General features: G+C 37.5%; 1 long non-coding RNA gene across 1 annotated transcript in view; it reads right to left on the bottom strand.

Moving 5' to 3' along the window:
* The window catches only part of LOC148131849 (uncharacterized), a 387282-nt gene that overhangs the window by 255883 nt on the left and 109147 nt on the right, over positions 1–22252 (bottom strand). Inside the window, exon 2 of the long non-coding RNA XR_015747430.1 lies at positions 12306–12355. This is a non-coding gene — a long non-coding RNA (uncharacterized LOC148131849). The remainder of the gene's footprint in view (positions 1–12305; positions 12356–22252) is intronic.

The raw sequence follows: 22252 nt of genomic DNA, 5'->3' as shown, positions 1-22252 counted from the left end.
TCCTTTGAAGACAGAGAGGACCACTGGTTTGACAGAGGGGTCAAAGAGGCCATCTATGTCAAAACTCTCAACAGAGGGGGATGGATATGACATCATCTATCTCCAATCTGTAACACAGTCCTTTCAACAGTTCCAAGCAGGCTCTGCACCCATTTGCACCACTCAGGTGACCCTGAGGACACAAAACCTCCAGGTGACCTTAACAACCCACTAATGAATGCAAATAACCAGCTGTCTGCAAGGAGTATAAATCCTTCCATTCCTCACCATCCAGTCAGAGCTGAAGAAGAATGGATGAGAAGTGAAACTTCTTGAAAGAAAAAACAGAAATTCCAGTTGTCTCTTGAAAAAGCACCTTTGGGATAACCATGACCTGGATGACTGAGAATATCATATAAGACATATAATTTGGAGTGGATTTTCTGTACTGTTCTTTTTGAAAATTTTTCTCACTTTTGTATTGTAATTATTCTACCTTCACTGAAGTGTTTTTAGACTGCTTCCTGAGTCTGGATGTAGCATATTGGCATATGAGATTAAATCTTGCTAATACCGGAGCTGTGGTGATGCAATGATTAGAATGCAATATTGCAGGCTAACTCTGCCCACAGCCTGGAGAAGAGCAAAGTCCATCTTCCAAAACATTTTTTTTATTTAGGAAAGCATCAAATTGGCAAAGTCTGTTGTAATTCCAGCTCTGACACAACCCAGAATTACACCACATAATATTGGAAGTTAGAAACAGCCCCACAATTCACATTCTCCAATAGAAGTAAATCAACATTGCCTGGTGTCATCAATCTCCACTTCCAGGTCTCAGTAGGGTCAACTTACATTCCCATGCGAAGAAACACCATCTAGATTGTCTGCAGAAAAGAGCAGAAGGGAATGAAAAAATATTTGCATGAGCAAATAACTAAATTAGAGAAGTTCAAACAACAATATGAAATAAAAAAAACTAAAGAACACACAGCCACTCCTCATCATCATTGGTAACTGATTTTCATCTCATCCAAAAATTATACTGAGCAAAGCTCCTTGATAATGTCATCTTTAAAATGATTTCAGAAACTAAAGTTTTAGTTGATGCTGCTGAATGGGCTTCGAAGAAACTCACATGAACAACACATTGAAACAGTCCATTCAAGGGAGAAAAGTGCGTGAGTTACTCTGGAAAATTTCTCTCACTTCAGATAAGGCTAAAAAAGATGTGTTAACCAGACCTAAGCAAAGGTAAAAGGCAAGAGAAGTAGTGGATGACCAGCAGCAACATGGATGGGCTTAATGACAGTGTCAAAGTGTATGTCTTTGAGATACATGAACATCCAGTTGCAGAGAGGTCATCCTGAAGAAGGTCTAGCTATGATGGCATTAGATGTTGATACTCATATGTCAACCCATAATAAATGAATCCATATCTACTTATTCTCTATACCGATCCAGAGAGGAAAGTATTCAGAAAAGTTTTCATTAAAAAAACCCAGTTGATATGAGCAGTACAGCGTCATGGTGGTTAGAATGCAGTACTGCAGGCGAATTCTGCTGACTGCCAGCAGTTCGATCCTGACTGGCTCAAGGTTGATTCAGCCTTCCATTCTTCTGAAGTCAGTAAAATGACTACCCAGATTGTGAGGGGCAATATGCTGACTCTGTAAACTTCTTAGAGAGGATTGTAAAACACTGTGAAGTGGTATATGTTCAATTTCTATTGGTACTGCTGTATCATGTTCTGGAATAGCTGGCCTTCACTGAGATACACACCAGACAGAATAAGTATAACTTATAATACCCCTACTAGCTAGTTAAAAAGTATTCTATTGTTTTACCAAAGGCACTCTTTAACATTTCACAAATAGTGTTGTAGAGTAAAAGACAGTCAAACTTTTTTGAATTCTTCACCTTCTGACTCTAAAATTAGGACAATGCATCTGAGTCATGTAAAATTATTCTCTCCAACTGCACACCTCTTTTGCGACTGTCATTCCCAACTCCCCATCCAATTATTAAAATCATGGTTATTTATTTTATTTTAAAAAAAGATTTATGAGATTTCCACCATCTTTAATTTTAAAGCAATTAGGCAAGGACTGTGCTAGACTGAAATTGCAAGTTTCTCTTCCAGATATAGAGCAAACTCCAACATCTTCATTGCAGATGAGCTATTTTGTGAGCACTGAAATCAACCGTATTTCAGAGAGAGAAATATAAGAAGGATTTAAGGATCTCAATCAATATATGCAAAATGCTGCTGCTACAAATTTGGCTCTTTTTGATTCTGATTCTGTTCCAATTTCCCTGTGCCACAATGAACATGAAATGTTCTCTAAAGGTGACAACAGAAGAATTGAAGGGGTTTAATTACTATAAACCAGGAGACTACCTGATTACTGGAATAACATCTAAAATATTTTCTCAACATTTCCCATATGTTTTCTCTGAGGCTCCAACCCACAGATTGAAAAGTTATTTGTTGCCAAGTACAGGGTTCTAGTGATAGGTTTTACCCATTTTGATATTTTTTCCTTTTCCTATTTCCTCACCATGAGAAAGGCAGGCGGCCTAGTGTTGAAGACACTCACCTCCCTGTTGGAAGGTTGTGAGTTCAATCCTAGGTAGTGACAGATGTTTCTCTACTAGAGCACAGAGAAAAAATATCTGCTGTGAACTTCGCATGACATTAGGAAGGGCATCTGACCAGTAAACGCTCAGCAACATTCAATCACTCTGACTCTACCTTGAATTAAGGGATTACTGGGTTGTGAAAAGGGAGTTAATGTTTTCTCTTTTCCCAATTCCTCGCCCTGAGAAAGGCATTATTGCTTCTCTCAATTTGCTTCAAGGAAAGTGCTCCTGAGTTACATGATGGTTCTTGAGAAGCTGAGCATGCAGAGTTCCTTTTAAGATCTTCTGCCTCAACATTAGACAGCTTTGGCAAGACTCTTCCAGGATGATTTTCCTGAGTGGGTTCTGCCTCTTCTCAAACGATTACTTTAGTATGGTGGGAAAGCAGGAAATATGTATTTTTAACTCTTTATATATAAATGTTACAATCAAGCTCCTCAAAACCTTTGAACAGAAGGCAATCTCTTGAGCTTCCTCATCATTGTGTCATCTCCTTGCTTCTGTTGCACTCTATCCTTCCTTCCTTCCCTCCTTCCTGGGATTTGTATTGTCCTCTCAGAGGCCTGCCCAGCAACAAATGTGGATATACATACCGGAGACATATTTGAACAAGAAAAAAGGAAAATAGTACACCTTCTCATCAACACTGAAGTAAAAATTATAGTTTTTCAACTGGATTTTCAGGCCACAGCAATGCTATTAGGAGTAATAGAATTTGGTGAAAGGGAGAACACATTCTTTGCAGAAAAAGTGTGGATTGCAACAACCTTGTCATATTTAAGCATAAGAATGTTTTCCAAAGATATTGATCTCCAGCGTAAACATGTTTTGTTTTCCTTCCTCGGCCAAACAAAGAAAAGGGGACAATATTATAACTTTAATTCATATTCCTCTAGTGAGGAACAGTTTGTAAAAGAAGTGTTACAGTGTTCCTTTTCAAGGTCTGTGTTGTCTAAGAAAGTTTGGAAAAAGTGCACAGAGAAAGAGAAGAGGCTATTACCACCCCATGATGTGCTTGCAGGAAGGGTAGCTGAGGATGGCTCCAGTATTTCCAAACCAATCCAAGCTGTGGCTTTGGTCCTCAATGCTGCCTCTTCCTCCCAATTGAATAAGAGGAGAATGTGGGTTGGAGACCATCAGTCACCCCAGATTGTACAACCGTGGCAGGCAAGAGTTCTCCTTTGAGGTTCCACTGGTGCTCCCCTTTCACTGTATACAATTGTGTGCAGAGAAGAGTGAGATGCTCAAACAGCAACTGTCCAGTTTATAGTATTTGAGAGTGAATTCCTACCACTGACTTTGACATCGTGAACTGGAAAATGTCTTCCAACATTTCTGTTCCTTGGGTGAATGTTGGGAGTGTAGAAAGAGAAACCTCCTCTGAAATCAAGGTCTCTATCAATCAGAATGCCATCCTGTGGCCAGTATCATTTGGTCAGGCAGGTGAAGCTGCTTGGTTTGAGATCTCCTTTTTATCTCCCCACATTTTCTGCTCTACAAAATAATTCTTATTGATTATAGTCCACATACCCTCCAAATGAGGAAATCTAAACCCCTATAATTCATAAGATATTATGTGTCTTTAGAGGTTTTCAGTAATTTCCCACAAACTGCCTCATCATCAATTGTGTTGGGGCCTTTACAGTCTACATTATTAAATCACGATATGATTTTATAATGAATAAACTATGAAAAAATGTTATATTTAGTGAGACAACTGGTTCTCTGGCTGGGTAGGCGTGGCCGGTTGGTCATGTGATTGGGTGGGTGACATCACTCATCACACCCAGCCCCACCTCCAGCCACTCACTACAAAGGAAGAGGTAGGATTCAGCTGGTTGGGGCTAATCTGACCACTAGCTGACCCCGCTCCTGCCCATTTTTTGGCCTGTTGTTGGCTGTTTTTTGCCTGTTTTCAAGCCATTTTGGGGGTGTTTCTAGGCCATTTTTCAGGCCTGAAAAATGCCTCAAAATGGCCTGAAAACAGTCCAAAAACAGCCTGAAAATGGCCCCCAAAACAAGCCAAAAAACTGGCAGGGGTGAGCCCAGCCAGTGGTGGGACTTGGTGGTTCACCAAACTATGCCTAATCTTAACTATCGGTTCACAAAAACTGGTGCAAACCGGCAGCAGCCCACCTCTGATGCTAGATAATATTTTTTAGATGCAGCCCATTGTAAAAAGTGCCCAGATGATCAGCATTCCAATAAGAAGTGAGATCGATGTATCCCCAAGGTTATAACTTTCCTGTCCTATAAAGAAAATTTGGGTCTCATCCTGATTCTCTTTGCCATTGCCTTATCCATAATTACTGCCTTTGTTCTGGGAATCTTCATTAAGTTCCAATAAATTCCCATAGTCAAAGCCAACAACCGGGACCTCACCTACATTCTCCTGATCACCCTCTTGCTTTCTTTCTTGACTTCCCTTCTATTTATGGGTTGACCTAAGAAAGTTACCTGTCTTCTTCGACAAACCACCAAATCAGTATTATTTTTTCAGTTGCTGTCTCTTCTTTGCTGGCCAAGACTATCATGGTGGTGGTGGCATTTCTGGCCACAAAACCAGGCAGCAGGATGAGGAAATGGCTGGGAAAGAGTTTGGCTATCTCTATTGTCTTGTCCTGTTCTGGGGTTCAGGTGGGCATCTGCCCTGTATGGCTAGGAATGTCTCCTGCATTCCCAGATTTTGACCTGCATTCCCAACCAGGACATATTATCCTGCAGTGTAATGAAGGTTCAGTCACCATGTTCTAAACTGCCCATGGCTACATGGGGTTCCTTACTACATGGGGTTCCTTACCATCTGCTTCATAGTGGCTTTTCTAGCCAGAAAACTTCCAGGGACATTCAACGAAGCCAAGTGGATCACCTTCAGCATGCTGGTTTTCTGCAGTGTTTTTGATCTCCTATCTGAACACCCAAGGGAAATACATGGTAGCCATTCAAATCTTATCTATCCTGGTCTCCAGCCTGGGTTTAATGGGCTGCATTTTTGTCCCCAAATGCTACATCATTATTCTGAGACCTGATATGAACACTAAGGAGCATCTAATGATGAAAAGCTTGTTGGGCTCCTGATTTTTAGAAACTATTTTTGTATAACTTACAGGTATAAAACAATATGCCTTGTAAATAATCTCCTTTTTGGATAATTTGTAACAATCTTTGTCCATGTATGTGAGTTCTGAATTATAATGGCTAACTACAGGTAGTTTTGGATAATGACCACTCATACAGTGACTGTTTGAATTTAGATCAGTGCTGAAAAAGCTGTCCTAACTGTTACAGTCATCTAAATACCCCTAAAGTCACATGACTGTGATCTGGGTACCTAACAACTGGATCTCATGATGGCTTTCAGCATCCTATGGTCACATGATCACCGTTTGGAAACTTCCCTGCCAGCTTCTCATAACCAAAATCAATAAGCTGGCAGGGAAGCTGAGAGGTTGTTCCCCATTATTTTTTTGCCCAAGGAACTTCTCCATTGACTTTGTTTGTGGGAAGTTGGAAGGAAACTTCAAAGTCCCTGTCATGTGATGTCTTTTCTTAATGATAAATAATCCTAAAGGTGTTTTTCCAAGTGGCAATTGGACTTTCTGGGGTTTTGGGTTTTTTTTTGAAGACATTTCACTTCTCATCCAAGAAGCTTCTTCTGCTCTGTCTTGTTTTTCTTCAAAGATCTTTCGCTTCTCATCCAGAGCAGAAGAAGTTTCTTGGATGAGAAGTGAAACATCTTTAAAGAAAGCCAGACAGTCCAGTTGCCTCTTGAACCTTTGGGATAACCATGAATTGGATGACTGAGAATCTCCACAGACAGATCCATAATCCTATTTTAACAAGAGCAATGTTAACTGTTAGGACTGGTGTCGCTAAGTGGTGCAGTAGCTTTATAACCACATTGCTTAGTGACTGAAATAAAGATCCCATTACTATCATTAAGTGCGGATTACCTGTAATTAAACTGACAAAGCAATCTTCAGGATTAATATTCTGTGAAATAATTACATTAAAATCACATAGCTAATATACACTGTACTTTTTAGAGTATAAGACGCACTTCTCCCCCAAAAAAAAAAACAGTGGGTGGAAATGTCTATGCATCTTATACAGTGAATATTGCAGTGGGAGGAGGGGGTTTGGTGCGGCATTGATCAGCTGTTCTAGAATGGTCCGCCATGGCGGTGAACTGGCCACAGTGAATGGGTGGTGGTGGCAAATGGGCCAGATGAATACTGGATGGATGCTGGGAGGTACAGGAAATTTTTTCTTCTTCTTTTCCTCCCCAAAAGCTAAGTGCTTCTTATACTCCAGAGTGTCTTATACTCTAAAAATACGGTTTGTGAAACCAATATGAATAAACTGGCACTGGGAATCTTTCATGATTTAATTTTTACATGAGATTAACATCTGTTGCTAACGATGGTGAATGTTTTTGTCAGTGTCTCATTATGAATAATGCTTTGTTTCTTCTTGTTTGATGTTCATATTTTAATTGATGTCCCTTATTCTTCCTTTGATCGTTAATTCTATAAAACTATTACCAGAACTTGGTGTTGGGTTATGGGCACCACCAATCAGTTATTGAAGACAAAGCAGCACAGAGGATCTGGAGAATCTGCCACCAATTTCTCACTGGATGTTAGTGGTGGCAGCATGTCCACATGAGGATTTTTCTTGCTATTATGATGCCTATCTGGGCAGAGATGACAGATAACATCTGACTTAGTGTTTCAGAGTTTCCAGTCATCTGTGTATTGGTAGTGAGTAGATATAGGAGATGACCAGGCTGAGCCTGAGGGTGGAGTCAAACATGTCATAAGTTGTGAGTCCTATGCTCTTGTTAGGGATAACATTGGTTACCTAACTTAGTTTGGGTAAAATAATATATATAAACTATGTTAGTGATTTTAAGTGTGTGTATCACTTTAAATGTAAAACATGTATTTTGGGTGTGGTTGTAAAATCACCATAAGAGGGAGCAAGAGAGCTCACTGTTTGCTGGCTTATTGGATTGATGGTTTGAACTGCCTGTTGCTAAAGAAGAAAGGAGGTTTTTACTTCTTCTTATCTCATACTGCAAAAAGAGATAAATTACTGGACTGATATCTGTACGTTTAATGAACTCTTTTTCGACACTGGACTTTGCAACTGATTAATCCCTGGACGGACTGAACTTAGTGTATGATATAAGGACTGTTTGACTATGCTATAAATCTTACTGGAATAAGCTATTTAACTAGCACATTGTATCTGTTTTACTGAGTGTAAACTACAACAATGTTTGTCTCACATATTTGCCTGCCTGACTGACTGCCCTGCACGTTCTGCTAGGGTATATATCCCTAACACTGGTTATGGGCCCAGGTGCACAGTCAGACTAACCAGGATATAACAGGCTTATATAAAGTGAGAGTTTGTGTAGTTACACAATACTGTAAACAGACAGCTGTGTTTTATTAATCATAGTTTAATATCCAGAAAAAGATGGCACAAGTCAATTTACAAAGTTTGTCTCTAATATCCAAACTGGATGGAACAAACTATGTTTCATGGTCTATGAAATGCAGCCTACTTCTACGCAGAGAAGGTTTGTGGAGTATAATACAAAACCCACCAGAAGTAGATGCTTGGGATCCGGAGGATGAAGATGATACAAGAATATCAACTGAAGAATGAGCAAGCTCTCTGTATAATAGGACTGACACTCTCTGACCAGCAACTTGTCCATATTCATGGAGAAGAAACAGCTGCGAAATGTTGGGAGAATTTAAAGAAGATTTATGTTCGAGATAGTGTAGGAGCACATATAAATCTTACACGAAAGCTGTTCAGAACACATCTTCAAAAGAATGGAGACATGCTGAGTCATATAAACTCTATGAAGAGAATTTTTCAGGAACTGCATGAAAAAGAACTTATCTTCACAGAACTACATCAAGTTTATATAATTTTGTCTTTGTTAGATGAGAGCTACGATGATTACGTAACTTCACTTGAAGTTCTGCCAAAAGATAATCTCACATTAACTGACATTACTGGCAGATTAATTGAAGAAGCCAGGAGAAGGCTTGAAAGGGATCAACTCAGAAGGGAACAACCACAATGTGAAGAAGAGAAAATATCTTTGTCAGCCTATACAATTAGAAAATGTTTTAATTGTGGAGGAAAAGGACATTTGGCTAGATTCTGCAAGAAAGCAAAAAGCCAAAAAGCCAGCCAGAATGCTAAAAAGCATCAAAAGAATAAAAAATGCTTTGAGTTAGCCATGTATAGCAACGAAACTGTGAATAATAATTTATGGGTGGTAGATAGTGGAGCATCGCACTGCATAACGAAAGATAAGAAAAAATTTGTTAAGATGTCCACGAGTTCACAGCAGATATCGTTAGCTAATGGCTGGAAACTGAAAGCTAAAGGTCAAGGTATAGCATATTGTTCTTGCATAAGAGAAAATGTAAAAATGTTATATGTACCACAACTTAAGTTTAATTTGCTTTTGGTTAGAGTTTGGGTTAAACTAGGTTATGTAATTACCTTTAAGGGAGACAATTGCATAATTGAAAAAGAAGGTAAAAAAGTGACTGCAACTTTAAAAGGTGAATTGTATGTGTTAAATGATAAATCATTAGAGGTAGCTAACACAGTTTATAATAATGTTAAACCTCATGATGAGTGCATACATTTGTTACACAGATGTTTAGGGCATATAAATTTTAAAATGCTTAAACAAACGGTAGAACTATCTAAGGGTATAAAACTGAAGCCTTGCAGTAAGTATTTGCACTGCAATTCTTGTAGTCAAGAGAAAAGCAAGGTAATACCAGCAAATAGAGTTAATGGATTTAAAACAAAGGAGCCTCTAGAGGTCGTATTTGCTGATATTATAGGTCCTAAAAAACCAAGTGTGGGAGGTGCTCGTTATATACTAAGTATAATGGACCATTATTCCAGATATGGTTTCTGTTATCTAATGAAAAGCAAAACGGAAACATATCAGAATTTCTTTAATTGGCTTAAATTCGCAGAAAGAAAAACTAAAAGGAAATTAGTAACTCTTATCACTGATAATGGTACGGAATTTATAAACAATAAATTCCAAAATAGACTGAAAATGGCAGGTGTTGAACATAAAAAGTCTGCACCATATAGGCCACAACATAATGCCTTTATAGAAAGACGAGGCCAAACATTACAAGCAATGGCTCGTACTATGCTGTCAGATTCAGGATTACCTGAAACTTTGTGGGAAGAAGCAATAATGTGTGGTAATCATATATTGAATAATGTTGTTAACTCAACAACAGGTGAATTACCATTCACACGGTGGCATGGTAGAAAACCTGACCTAAGTTACATGCATACATTTGGAGCACCAGCATGGGTGCATATCCCTACACAACTGAGACAAAAGGGGCAGCATAGGGCTAAAAGGTTATTCTTTGTAGGTTATGAATCTAATAAACAAATAATACAGATTCTGGGAAAAAGGTACATCTATAGTTTACTGTAGTTCTAGTGCACAATTCCTAGAACATGTAGGATGGGAAAAACTGGAGCAAGATTCAAGTAAGGAAGTAATTATAGAACCCTACAAAAGACCAAAAGAACAAATCAGTAATAAGAAGAGCGCAATTAAAGAGGAAGTACAGGAAGAGCATATAGGACCAGAAGAGAAAGAAATACCAGAAAAGGAAGAAATAGATAACCAGGAACAGGTAGAACATGAAAGTCCACCTGTAAGCCCTGTAATACCTAGACGTTCTACACATGTAACCAGACCACCTGATAGGTATCAAGCAAGTGTAGTTTGCCAAGTTAGTAAAGTTCCAACTAGTGTTGAAGAACTTAGGATGTATCCTGCAAAGGATCAGGAGAATTGGCAAAAGGCAATGGAAAAGGAACTAAATTCATTAAAGGAAATGAAGGTTTATGAAAATGCCAAATTACCTCCAGGTGAAAAGTCCATTGGTTGCAAATGGATATTTAAATTAAAAACTGGTAAAAATGGGACTGTTACCCATAAGGCTAGGTTGGTAGCTCAAGGATTTAATCAAACTGCATGTGATTATGATGAGGTATTTGCACCGAATTTAAAGGCAACAACCTTGAGAGCAGCTTTAGTGTGGGCAGCTAAGAAAAATTATATTATAAATCATTTAGATGTAGAAACTGCCTATCTGCATGCACCATTGCAGCACACTATATATTTAAGAAAACCAGTAGGTATTAAGGATGATAAAAATAATAATGACTGTTGGAAACTGAAAAAGAGTCTCTATGGATTGAAACAATCTGGTTATGAATGGAACCAATATATTGTAAAAGAGTTAAACAATGTAGGATTTAAAGCAGGTTTAGCTGATCCATGTTTATTTAAGAGAGAGACTAATGGAATAGTGTCATTATTATTGTTGTTTACAGATGATATTGCTTTAATTACAAAGACTAATAATGAAGCTAGTGAGATAATATCATTATTAAGTAAGAGGATAAAATTAAAGCAATTAGGAGAGATAAGACAGTATTTAGGATTGACAATAAATAAAACCAATAGTGGCTTTAAGATATCACAAGAAGATAAAATATACCAAAAATGTATAAAATGGAACTTTGTATACCGGCAAAAACTCCAATGAGTCAGGAATTTTGTCGTACTGATGATCAAAGTTCAAAATTCGATAAAACTATTTATCAATCATTAATAGGTAGTTTATCATATATAAGTAATTGGTCAAGGCCAGACATTGCATATGGGGTTAATCAATTGGCAAGATTTAACGCTGAACCCAATGAACGTCACTGGCAAGCGCTAAAGTGAATATTAAGGTATCTTAAAAAGACAATGTACTATGCATTGTATTTGGAGCCAAAAGATGATTTGATTTTAAGTGCATATGCTGATGCAAGTTTTGCAACAGACATAAACACTAGGAAATCAACTTCAGGTATGGCTATACTATTAGGTAAAACACTGATTGGTTGGAGGTCAATTAGACAGCAACACATAAGTATGTCCACAATGGAAGCAGAATTTTCATGTCTATCTTTATTATGTACTGATTTAATTCTGTATAAACAGTTGTTGTTAGATATGGGAATAACTGTTAAGGATGCCATTGTAGTGTATGAGGACAATCAAGCAGCCATACGGTTGGCTACAAATATTGCTGTAAAAACTAGATCTAAGCATACTGATCTTAGATATTTGAATGTAAGACAATCTGTAAAAAATGGTTTAATAAGATTGGACTATTGCATGACTGAAGAAAATTTTGCAGATGGATTTACAAAAGCCCAAGGTTCAGTCAAGCACAAGGAAAATTGTGAAAACTATGGGTTGAAATTGTAAATAGATATATATATTATTATGTTACCCAAAAGGGGAGAATGTTAGGGATAACATTGGTTACCTAACGTAGTTTGGGTAAAATAATATATATAAACTATGTTAGTGATTTTAAGTGTGTGTATCACTTTAAATGTAAAACATGTATTTTGGGTGTGGTTGTAAAATCATCATAAGAGGGAGCAAGAGAGCTCACTGTTTGCTGGCTTATTGGATTGATGGTTTGAACTGCGTGTTTCCTGTTGCTAAAGAAGAAAGGAGGTTTTTACTTCTTCTTATCTCATACTGCAAAAAGAGATAAATTACTGGACTGATATCTGTAAGTTTAATGAACTCTTTTTCGACACTGGACTTTGCAACTGATTAATCCCTGGATGGACTGAACTTAGTGTATGATATAAGGACTGTTTGACTATGCTATAAATCTTACTGGAATAAACTATTTAACTAGCACATTGTATCTGTTTTACTGAGTGTAAACTACAACAACGTTTGTCTCACATATTTGCCTGCCTGCCTGACTGCCCTGCACGTTCTGCTAGGGTGTATATCCCTAACAGCTCTCACAAGAGATCTAAGTCCAGCCCACCTTGAATACTTATTTAATTCCCACTCATTTCCCTTGACCGTTAGAAGCTTAGATTTTCTAAGCTTGCAATAAATCTTTATACTCATTTGAACTGCCTGAATCTCCTGATTTCCTGGTGCTAGACAGTAACAGAGGAAGTCAATTGATTGATATGGCCAAGGAACAGCTTAGATCTGAGTGCTGCTACAAACCCCCTCATGTGGAATATAGTACATCCTGTTTCCCTCATGTGGTAATAACATTCAGAGATTTAATTATGTGTTCAGACATTCCCATTTTTTGCAGTTTGGTTTTGTCATTTTTTATCAGTTTTTAACTAGTAAGTAGGAATAATATGAACCTTCCTCATTCTGGCCTCATCTGGATGAGAAATTTTTCTCTAAATTCAAGGGAGAAAGCCACTCGATGGCTTTCAGTTATTGATCATGGCATCCTTTTAGGTTAGTTGTGCAATTTGGGACTGGGCACCGTACTGTTGCATTTGTTTGTTCCAGTGGTGAGATTCAAATATTTTTACTACTGGTTCTGTGGGTGTGGATAAGTAGGGATGGCCAGGTGGTCACTGTTAGGGATAACATTGTTTTACCCTAACTGGTTTGGGTAAAAATAATAAATAAGGAATCATGGTTTGTCAGATAAAGTGTATGTGACTTTAAGCTAAAGGAATGTAATTAAGGGTGCAGCTGTAAAAGTACTATATAAGCAGCAAGGCACTCTCTGGCTCTTACTGGCTGGCTTATTGAAGACTGCGTTCTTGCTGGATCGGGGAGGAGAAGAAGTGTTGGATTACTTTGAAGATATTTCTCAACGGAGAGAAGATAAGTTTTGGACAGATTTATTATATGTGTACTGACACTGGCTATTCGACACGGACTTTGCAATTAGAGTATCCTCGACAAGACTTGACTGAATTTGGTATATGACTAATGGACTGTTTATAATGACTATGCTATAATTCTTAAATGGAATAAATTATAGTTTTTGATAGCACAAGCGTATCTGTATTTTTACTGCGTGTTAACTAGAAATCTTATCTCACACATTTACCTGTCTTCCTATCTGACTTCACTGCACATTCTGTTTAGTTTGTTTTCCTTAACACCCGTTGGGGAATCCAGGCTTAACACTGGTTATGGGCCCAGAGAGACTGCAAAGTCAGTTTAACTAGGATAAAAACAGGTTTATGTAAAAAGTGAGATTTTTGTGTTGTTACACGTTACAGTAAACAGACAGCTGTGTTTTATCAATTATATTTTTATATCCATATTTGAAACATGGCACAAGTCAGTCTACAAAGTTTGTCCCTTATATCCAAGCTGGATGGAACAAACTATGTTTCATGGTCTATGAAATGTAGTCTACTTCTACGAAGAGAAGGTCTGTGGAACATAATTGAAAACCCACCAAACGTAGAAGAATGGGATTCTGAAGATGATGAAGATAGTAAAAAGATAGAAGAATTTAAACAGAAAAATGAGCAAGCACTTTGCATCATAGGACTATCATTAACTGATCAGCAGCTTGTTCATATACGCGGAGAACAAACAGCTGTTGGGTGTTGGCAAAAACTGAGGAGGATTTATGTCCAAGATAACGTTGGTGCTCACATAAATCTAACACGGAAGCTTTTCTGCACGTATCTTCAAAAGAATGGTGATATGCTGAGTCATTTGAATACTATGAAAAGCATTTTTCAAGAACTTCATGAGAAGGAGTTAATTTTCTCTGAACTACACCAGGTCTACATAATTCTATCTTCATTAGACGAAAGTTTTGATGACTACGTAACTTCCCTTGAAATATTGCCTAAAGAAAGCCTAACTTTAACTGATATCACTGGCAGATTGATTGAAGAGGCCAGAAGAAGGCTTGAAAGAGATCAGTTAAGGAGGGAGCAACCTCAAAAGGAAAATAATGAATCTCCTACTGCATACGCAATTAAAAAGTGTTTTAATTGTGGAAGGAGAGGACATTTATCAAGATTTTGTAAGAAACCAAAATGCCAGAAAGCAAGCCAGAATGCTGTAAGACATCAAAGAAGAAATAAGAATTATGAGTTAGCAATGTATAGTAATGGAGTTGTAAAAAATAATTTATGGGTGGTTGACAGTGGTGCGTCCCACTGTATTACAAATGATAACAAAAAATTTGTAAAAATGTCCATGAGTTCACAACATATCTCATTGGCAAATGGATGGAAAATGAAGGCAAAAGGTCAAGGTATAGCTCATTGTTCTAGTATAAATGAGAACATAAAAATGTTATATGTACCTCAGCTTAAATTTAATTTGGTTTCAGTTAGAATGTTGGTTAGATTAGGATACATAGTTACCTTTAAGGGAGATACTTGTTTAATTGAAAAAGAAGGTAAGAAAATTACTGCATCTTTAAGAGGTGATTTATATGTGTTAAATGATAATGGTTTAAAAGTGGCTAACACAGTTTATGAAAATAAGAAACCTCATAATGAATGTATTCACTTGTTACACCGACGGTTAGGTCATTTAAATTTTAAAATGATTAAGAGAACTGTTCAGCTATCTAAAGGAATAAGTTTGAAACCTTGTAATAAGTATTTGCAATGTTCTGCTTGTAATCAAAACAAAAGCAAATTTATACCGGCAAATAGAGTTGATGGATTTACTACCAAAGAGCCTTTAGAGGTAGTATTTGCCGATATAATAGGTCCTAAAAAGCCAAGTGTAGGTGGTGCTAGATACATATTAAGCATAATGGACCACTATTCTAGGTATGGTTTCTGTTTTCTAATGAAGAGAAAAACTGAAACGTATACAAATTTCTTTAATTGGTTAAAATTTGCAGAGAGAAAAACTAAAAAGAAATTAGTAACTCTTATAACAGATAATGGTGCGGAATTTACAAATAATAAATTCCAGAATAGACTTAGAATGGCAGGTATTCAACATAAAAAGTCTGCACCATATAGGCCTCAACATAATGCATTTATAGAGAGACGAGGCCAAACACTGCAATCAATGGGAAGGACAATGTTATCTGATTCTGGATTATCTGACAATTTGTGGGGGGAAGCTATAATGTGTGGGAATCACATATTAAACAATGTTGTTAATTCAACAACAGGTGAATTACCATTCACACTGTGGCATGGTAGGAAACCTGATTTGAGTTATATTCACACATTTGGTGCACCAGCATGGGTGCATATCCCTACACAACTCAGGCACAAAGGACAACATAGAGCTAAAAGATTAATTTTTGTTGGATATCAAGCAAACCATAGATCTTATAGATTCTGGGAACCAGGTACATCTAGAGTATACTGCAGTGCTAGTGCACAATTCTTAGAACATATAGGATGGAATAGATTAGAGCAAGATTCAGATAAAGATATTATTATAGAACATTATAAGAGGCAGAAAGAAAAGACTAGTTATAAGAAAAGTCCAATTAAAGAAGAAAACCATGAAGAGCAAATAGAATCAGATCAAGAGGAAATAATTGATCAAGAAGAGATAGATAGTCAAGAACAGGAAATAAAAGAAAGTCCACCTGTAAGTCCTGTTATACCTAGACGTACAACGCGTATAACTAGACCACCTGAAAGATATCAGGCAAGTATTGTTTGCCAAGTAAATAAAGTTCCTACTAGCATAGATGAACTTAAGATGTATCCTGCTAAGGATCAGGAGAATTGGCAAAAGGCAATGGAAAAAGAGTTAAATTCATTAAAGGAAATGAAGGTTTATGAAGAAACCAAATTACCTCCAGGAGAAAAATCCATTGGGTGCAAATGGATATTCAAAGTAAAGACTGGAAATAATGGGAAAGTACACAAGGATTTAACCAAAATGTATATGATTATGATGAGGTATTTGCACCAAATCTTAAGGCTACAACTTTAAGAGCAGCTTTAGTATGGGCAGCTAAGAAGAATTATATAGTTAACCATTTAGACGTAGAAACTGCATATCTACATGCACCATTGCAGCATACAATATATTTCAAAAAACCGGTTGGTATAAATAATAAAGTAAATAGCAATGATTGTTGGAAACTCAAGAAGAGTTTATATGGATTGAAACAATCTGGCTATGAATGGAACCAATATATTGTGAAAGAATTAAACAATATAGGGTTTAAATCTGGTTTAGCAGATCCATGTATGTTTAAAAGAGAATATAATGGAACGGTGTCATTATTGTTATTATTTACGGATGATATTGCTTTGATTACTAAGACCAATAATGAAGCTACTGAGATTATTTCATTATTAGCCAAAAGGATAAAATTAAAGCATTTAGGTGAAATTAAAAAGTATCTAGGATTGACAATTAACAAAACCACAAAAGGATTTAAGATATCTCAAGAGGATAAAATTTGCCAATTAATTAAATTGTATAAAATGGAACTTTGTAAGCCTGTAAAGACTCCAATGAGTCAGGAAATTTGCAAAATTGGTGCTCAAAGTCCCAAATTTGATAAGACCATATATCAATCTTTGATTGGTAGCTTATCATATATAAGCAATTGGTCAAGGCCAGATATAGCTTATAGTATTAATCAGCTGGCACGATATAATAATGATCCACATCAATGTCATTGGCAAGCATTAAAGAGAATTTTAAGATATCTTAAAGGAACAATGCATCATGCATTGTATCTAGAGCCAAAAGGTGATTTGAATCTTAGTGCCTATGCAGATGCAAGTTTTGCAACTGACATAAATACTAGAAAATCAACATCTGGGATGGTTATATTATTTGGTAAGACTTTAATAGGGTGGAGGTCAATCAGGCAACAGCATATTAGCTTGTCAACGATGGAAGCAGAATTTTCATGTCTGTCATTACTATGCACTGACTTAATTCTGTACAAATAGTTATTATTAGACATGGGTATAACTATTAAAGATTCTATTATTGTGTACGAAGACAACCAGGCAGCTATACAATTAGCTACTAATATTGCTGTAAAGACTAGATCAAAGCATACTGATTTAAGATACTTAAATGTTAGAGAATCTGTTAAAAATGGTCTAATTAAACTTGAGTACTGCATGACGGAAGAAAATATTGCAGACCAGTTTACAAAAGCACAAGGTGTTGTAAAATTTAAAGAGAGTTGTGACAATTATGATTTGAAAATGTAAATGGATATATTATTGTAATATTTATTATTATTACCCAAAAGGGGAGAATGTTAGGGATAACATTGTTTTACCCTAACTGGTTTGGGTAAAAATAATAAATAAGGAATCATGGTTTGTCAGATAAAGTGTATGTGACTTTAAGCTAAAGGAATGTAATTAAGGGTGCAGCTTTAAAAGTACTATATAAGCAGCAAGGCACTCTCTGGCTCTTACTGGCTGGCTTATTGAAGACTGCATTCTTGCTGGATCAGGGAGGAGAAGAAGTGTTGGATTACTTTGAAGATATTTCTCAACGGAGAGAAGATAAGTTTTGGACAGATTTATTATATGTGTACTGACACTGGCTATTCGACACGGACTTTGCAATTAGAGTATCCTCGACAAGACTTGACTGAATTTGGTATATGACTAATGGACTGTTTATAATGACTATGCTATAATTCTTAAATGGAATAAATTATAGTTTTTGATAGCACAAGCGTATCTGTATTTTTACTGCGTGTTAACTAGAAATCTTATCTCACACATTTACCTGTCTTCCTATCTGACTTCGCTGCACATTCTGTTTAGTTTGTTTTCCTTAACACCCGTTGGGGAATCCAGGCTTAACAGTCACGTGAATGGGTGGGTGTGGCTATGTGGTCATGTGACAGGGGGTCAAAATACTTTTTTCTTTCCAAGCACACACACACCCGTGCCCCATTTTTGGGCTAGTGGGCCTCAGGGAAGCCTCCTGGGAGCAAAAATGGGGCACGGGGGCATGCAGCACCCGCCCAGTGCCCCATTTTTGGCTTTCTGGACCTCAGGGAAGCCTCCTGGGCACTGAAGAAAGAAGCATTTTGAAGCCTTCCAAGGTAAGTACAACAGCGAGGGGGGAATCAGCTGTGCTGCGTGATTTAGATTAGCTAGAAAGCAAGAAATCCGATGATTTCCTGTTTTCTAGCTAATCTAAATTGTGCAGCACAGCTGATCATCACCCAGCTGATCATTGGAAATACCGGTTCGGCCAAACCAATAGCAATTTTTTTTACTACCAGTTTGCTTGAATCAGTAGCATTTTTTACTACCAGTTAGGGAGAACCAGGCTGAACTAGCAGCATTTCACCTCTGGTTTGTTCCTTTCTCCATGGCTGGTTCCAATCAGTGTTAATAGGGATTGAAGACCTGGCCTATGGCTGCTCCTTTGTGGGGCACCACAGGGCTTGGTACACTCTCCACTCCTTTTTAAGATCTGCATACAATGGTTGGGTAAGATCACCCAAATGTTGGGTTGGGTAAGATCACCCAAATGTGGCTAGCATATACATATAATGAATAAAAATCAAATAAATAACCTACATTTAGGAAGAAGATTCCCATGCACACCAAGACAGAGTAAGGTAGTATAATGTCCCTACTGGATAGTTGAAGCTGAACATTAATTTGTTTTAACATATGATAGTTTTATTATTTCAAGAATAATTTTCTTGAGTAAAGGGGAGCCAAACTTCTCCATTGTTAACTTTCTTAAACTGGAATTATGCCCACCAATCATGTAACATGAATCATATTTTCTCCAGCTATACACCTTTGTTGCAACAGTGATTCCCAACCCCCCTTCTCATTATTAAAAACATGGCAATTTAATTGTCTTTTCAGCAATGCTTATGGGATTTCCACCAACCACAATTATTCAATCTTGAAATCAACATAAATAATTTAAAAAAAATTCATATGCAGAACCTGACAATATGGTCCATAAGTACATCCTGCTGTGCTGAGAGCAGAGGATGGAATTGGTTTAGGCTTCACTAACAGTTTGGATTTTCCCCTCTTTCAAACCAGCAATCTCTCTGTCCAGAATGTGGACTTTCTGGACAGAGATGACCCATTGGTTTGAAAGAGGGACTGAAAGAGGCCATGTACATTAAGATTGAACAGCCCTCTCTCAAGAGAGGGAGAGGGATACAACACCAGCTATCTTCTGTTTACAACACAGTCCTTTCAGCAGTTCTAAGAAGGTTTCACACCCATTTGCATTATTCAGGTGACCCTGAGGGCACAGGGCCTTGATGACTCTCAGTGCTAACAACCAAAATATAAATCTTTCCATCCACCACCATTCAGTCAGAACTGAAGAAGCTTCTTGGATGAGAAGCAAAACTTCTTCAAAGAACAGCAAAGCCCAATTGTCTTTTTAAAAAGCACCTTTTATACAATGATGATATGGATGACTGAGAATTTCTGCAGACAGCTAGTGAAAAGTGTTCAATTGCATTAACACATGACAATCTTTAGAATCTCAACAATATGTCCCAAGAGCAAAAGGCAATCAAACTTTCATTAATTGTTCCCTTCCAGACTCTTGAACCAGAACTATGCCCTTAAGTGATGCAAAACTGTTTTCCCCAACTCCGTACCTCTGTTGCAACAGGCATTCTCAATTCCCCTGCTAATTATTAAAATCACGGTTACTCGTTCTATTTTGAAAAAAAAAAACATATATGAGATTTCTACTACCACCATGACTTTTAAAGTAATGTGACAAAAACATGGTATAGAAATCCTGGAAATACAATCTGAAACTACTCCTGCTGTTCTGAGAGCAGAGGGCATACTAGAATTATAAACATATTAGAGTTCAGAGCCCTGGGAGACACTCACCTTCTAAGGTGGGGATATAATCTAAAAATTGGAAAAAGGAGGAAATGAGAGAATATATCTGTGCATATGTACAGAATGAATGGAGTGGCTGACTAGAAGTTTCAAATCAAACATAAGTATGCAGACTATTTGTGGGTTCCTGGTTGGGAAGGGAGAAAAGTTACCACTTTAGTTACATTTATCAGTCATAGCTTAAATCACACATGGAAGAAAGAAAAAGCTCTTAGAACACATAAAAAGGCTTTTATTTTCCAGCTACCTTATTTTATATTTCTAATTTTAAAAAATAAAGCACTGAAATAAGAAGCCATCATGGTTTCTTGTCATTAGATGCAATTTTTTGTTTATATGAGGTCTCAGGATGATGATGATGATGAGGGAGCATTTGGGGACAAAGATGCAGCCCAATAAGCCCAGGCTGGTAGCTAGAATGGAGAAGATCTGCACAGCCACCACGTACTTCCCTTTGGTGATCAGATAGGTGGGAACAAAGGAGACCCAAATGCTGCAGAAGACCAGTGTGCTGAAGGTGATCCACTTGGCTTCATTGAAGCTCCCTGGTCCTTTGCAGGATATAAAAGTCACCAGGAAGCAGATGGCAGCCAGAAAGCCAAAGTACCCAAGGGCAGAGTAGAACACAGTGGCTGAAACTTCATTACATTGCAGGAGGATCTGTCCCAGTTGGAATTCAGATCAAAATCTGGGAATGGGGGAGAAATTCCCAACCATATCATGCAGATGCCCAGCTGAACTCCAGAACCAGAGAAGACAATGGAGTTGGGCAGACTTTTTCCTAGCCATTTCCTCATCCTGCTGCCTGGTCAGAAGTGCCACTAACACCATGATAGTCTTGGTCAGCAAGGAAGAAATGGCAACTGAGAAAACAACACTGAAAGTTATTTGTCGAACAAGACAGGTCACTCTCTTCAGGCGATCAATGAATAGAAAGGTGGACAAGAAGGAAAGCAGGAGAGAGAGCAGGAGAATGTAAGTAAGGTGCTGGTTATTGTCTTTGACAGTGGGAGTTTCTCTGTATTTAATGAAAATAATCAGAACCATGGGGGCATCTTCAGACAGTGCTGGCTCTTCGGCTTTGTAAAGGAGATGAGCACCGCCCCCTAGAGCCGGAAATGACTAGCACGTATGTGTGAGGGGAATCTTTACTTTTAATCATAACCAAGCCAGCGATTAGAGATAAAAAAGAGGCACCAAGGTCCAAAATGATTCCCAAGCTTTCTTGATAGAACAGGAAACAATGTTTTGGGGAAACATTGATCTGGCTTCTTATTGAGATGCTGGTCATCTGGACACTTTTCACAATGGGCTGCATCTGAAAAATACCCTATAAAACTCTGTTTCCCACACTGTCTGTTGATTTTCTAAACTATTTGCTATTTTTTCTCTAATAAAAATTGCTTCACTAATCACTGGTAATTCCCACTATATGTAATGGTCATACACAACACCAACATGAAGGTCTGGCTTCTGAGGCTTGGCTGATAAGTAGGATCAGGCCTTAAGTGAACTTTTATAGGGCTCCTTTCTTGCTCCTGAGCCTCTTCTCTCCCTCTCTCCCTTCCCAATGTGCAACTTGATTAATCATTCTGCTAATTAATTGTTCTAACAGTCAGGACTGCTACTATCATGTCACCCCAGCCCTTCTCTTTGTTAGAATAGACATAACCTATTCCTACAGCCATTTTTCATCTGTTTAAGCCTCCAGTTGCTTAGTCATTTTTACTGCTCTTCTCTGCACTCTTTTTAGAGTCTCAACATCTTTTTTATATCATGGTGACCAAAACTGGATGCAATATTTCAAATGTGGTCTTACTAAAGTATTATAAAATGGTACTAACACTTCACATGATCTAGATACTATCCTTCTATAATTCATCATAGGATTGTGTTGGTTGTGTTG

Source organism: Notechis scutatus, chromosome 2, assembly GCF_049901735.1.
Source record: "Notechis scutatus isolate UNSWTSFEM ecotype Mainland chromosome 2, rNotScu1.2, whole genome shotgun sequence".
Classification (NCBI taxonomy): Eukaryota; Metazoa; Chordata; class Lepidosauria; order Squamata; family Elapidae; genus Notechis; species Notechis scutatus.
This window is presented reverse-complemented; position numbering and strand designations above follow the sequence as displayed.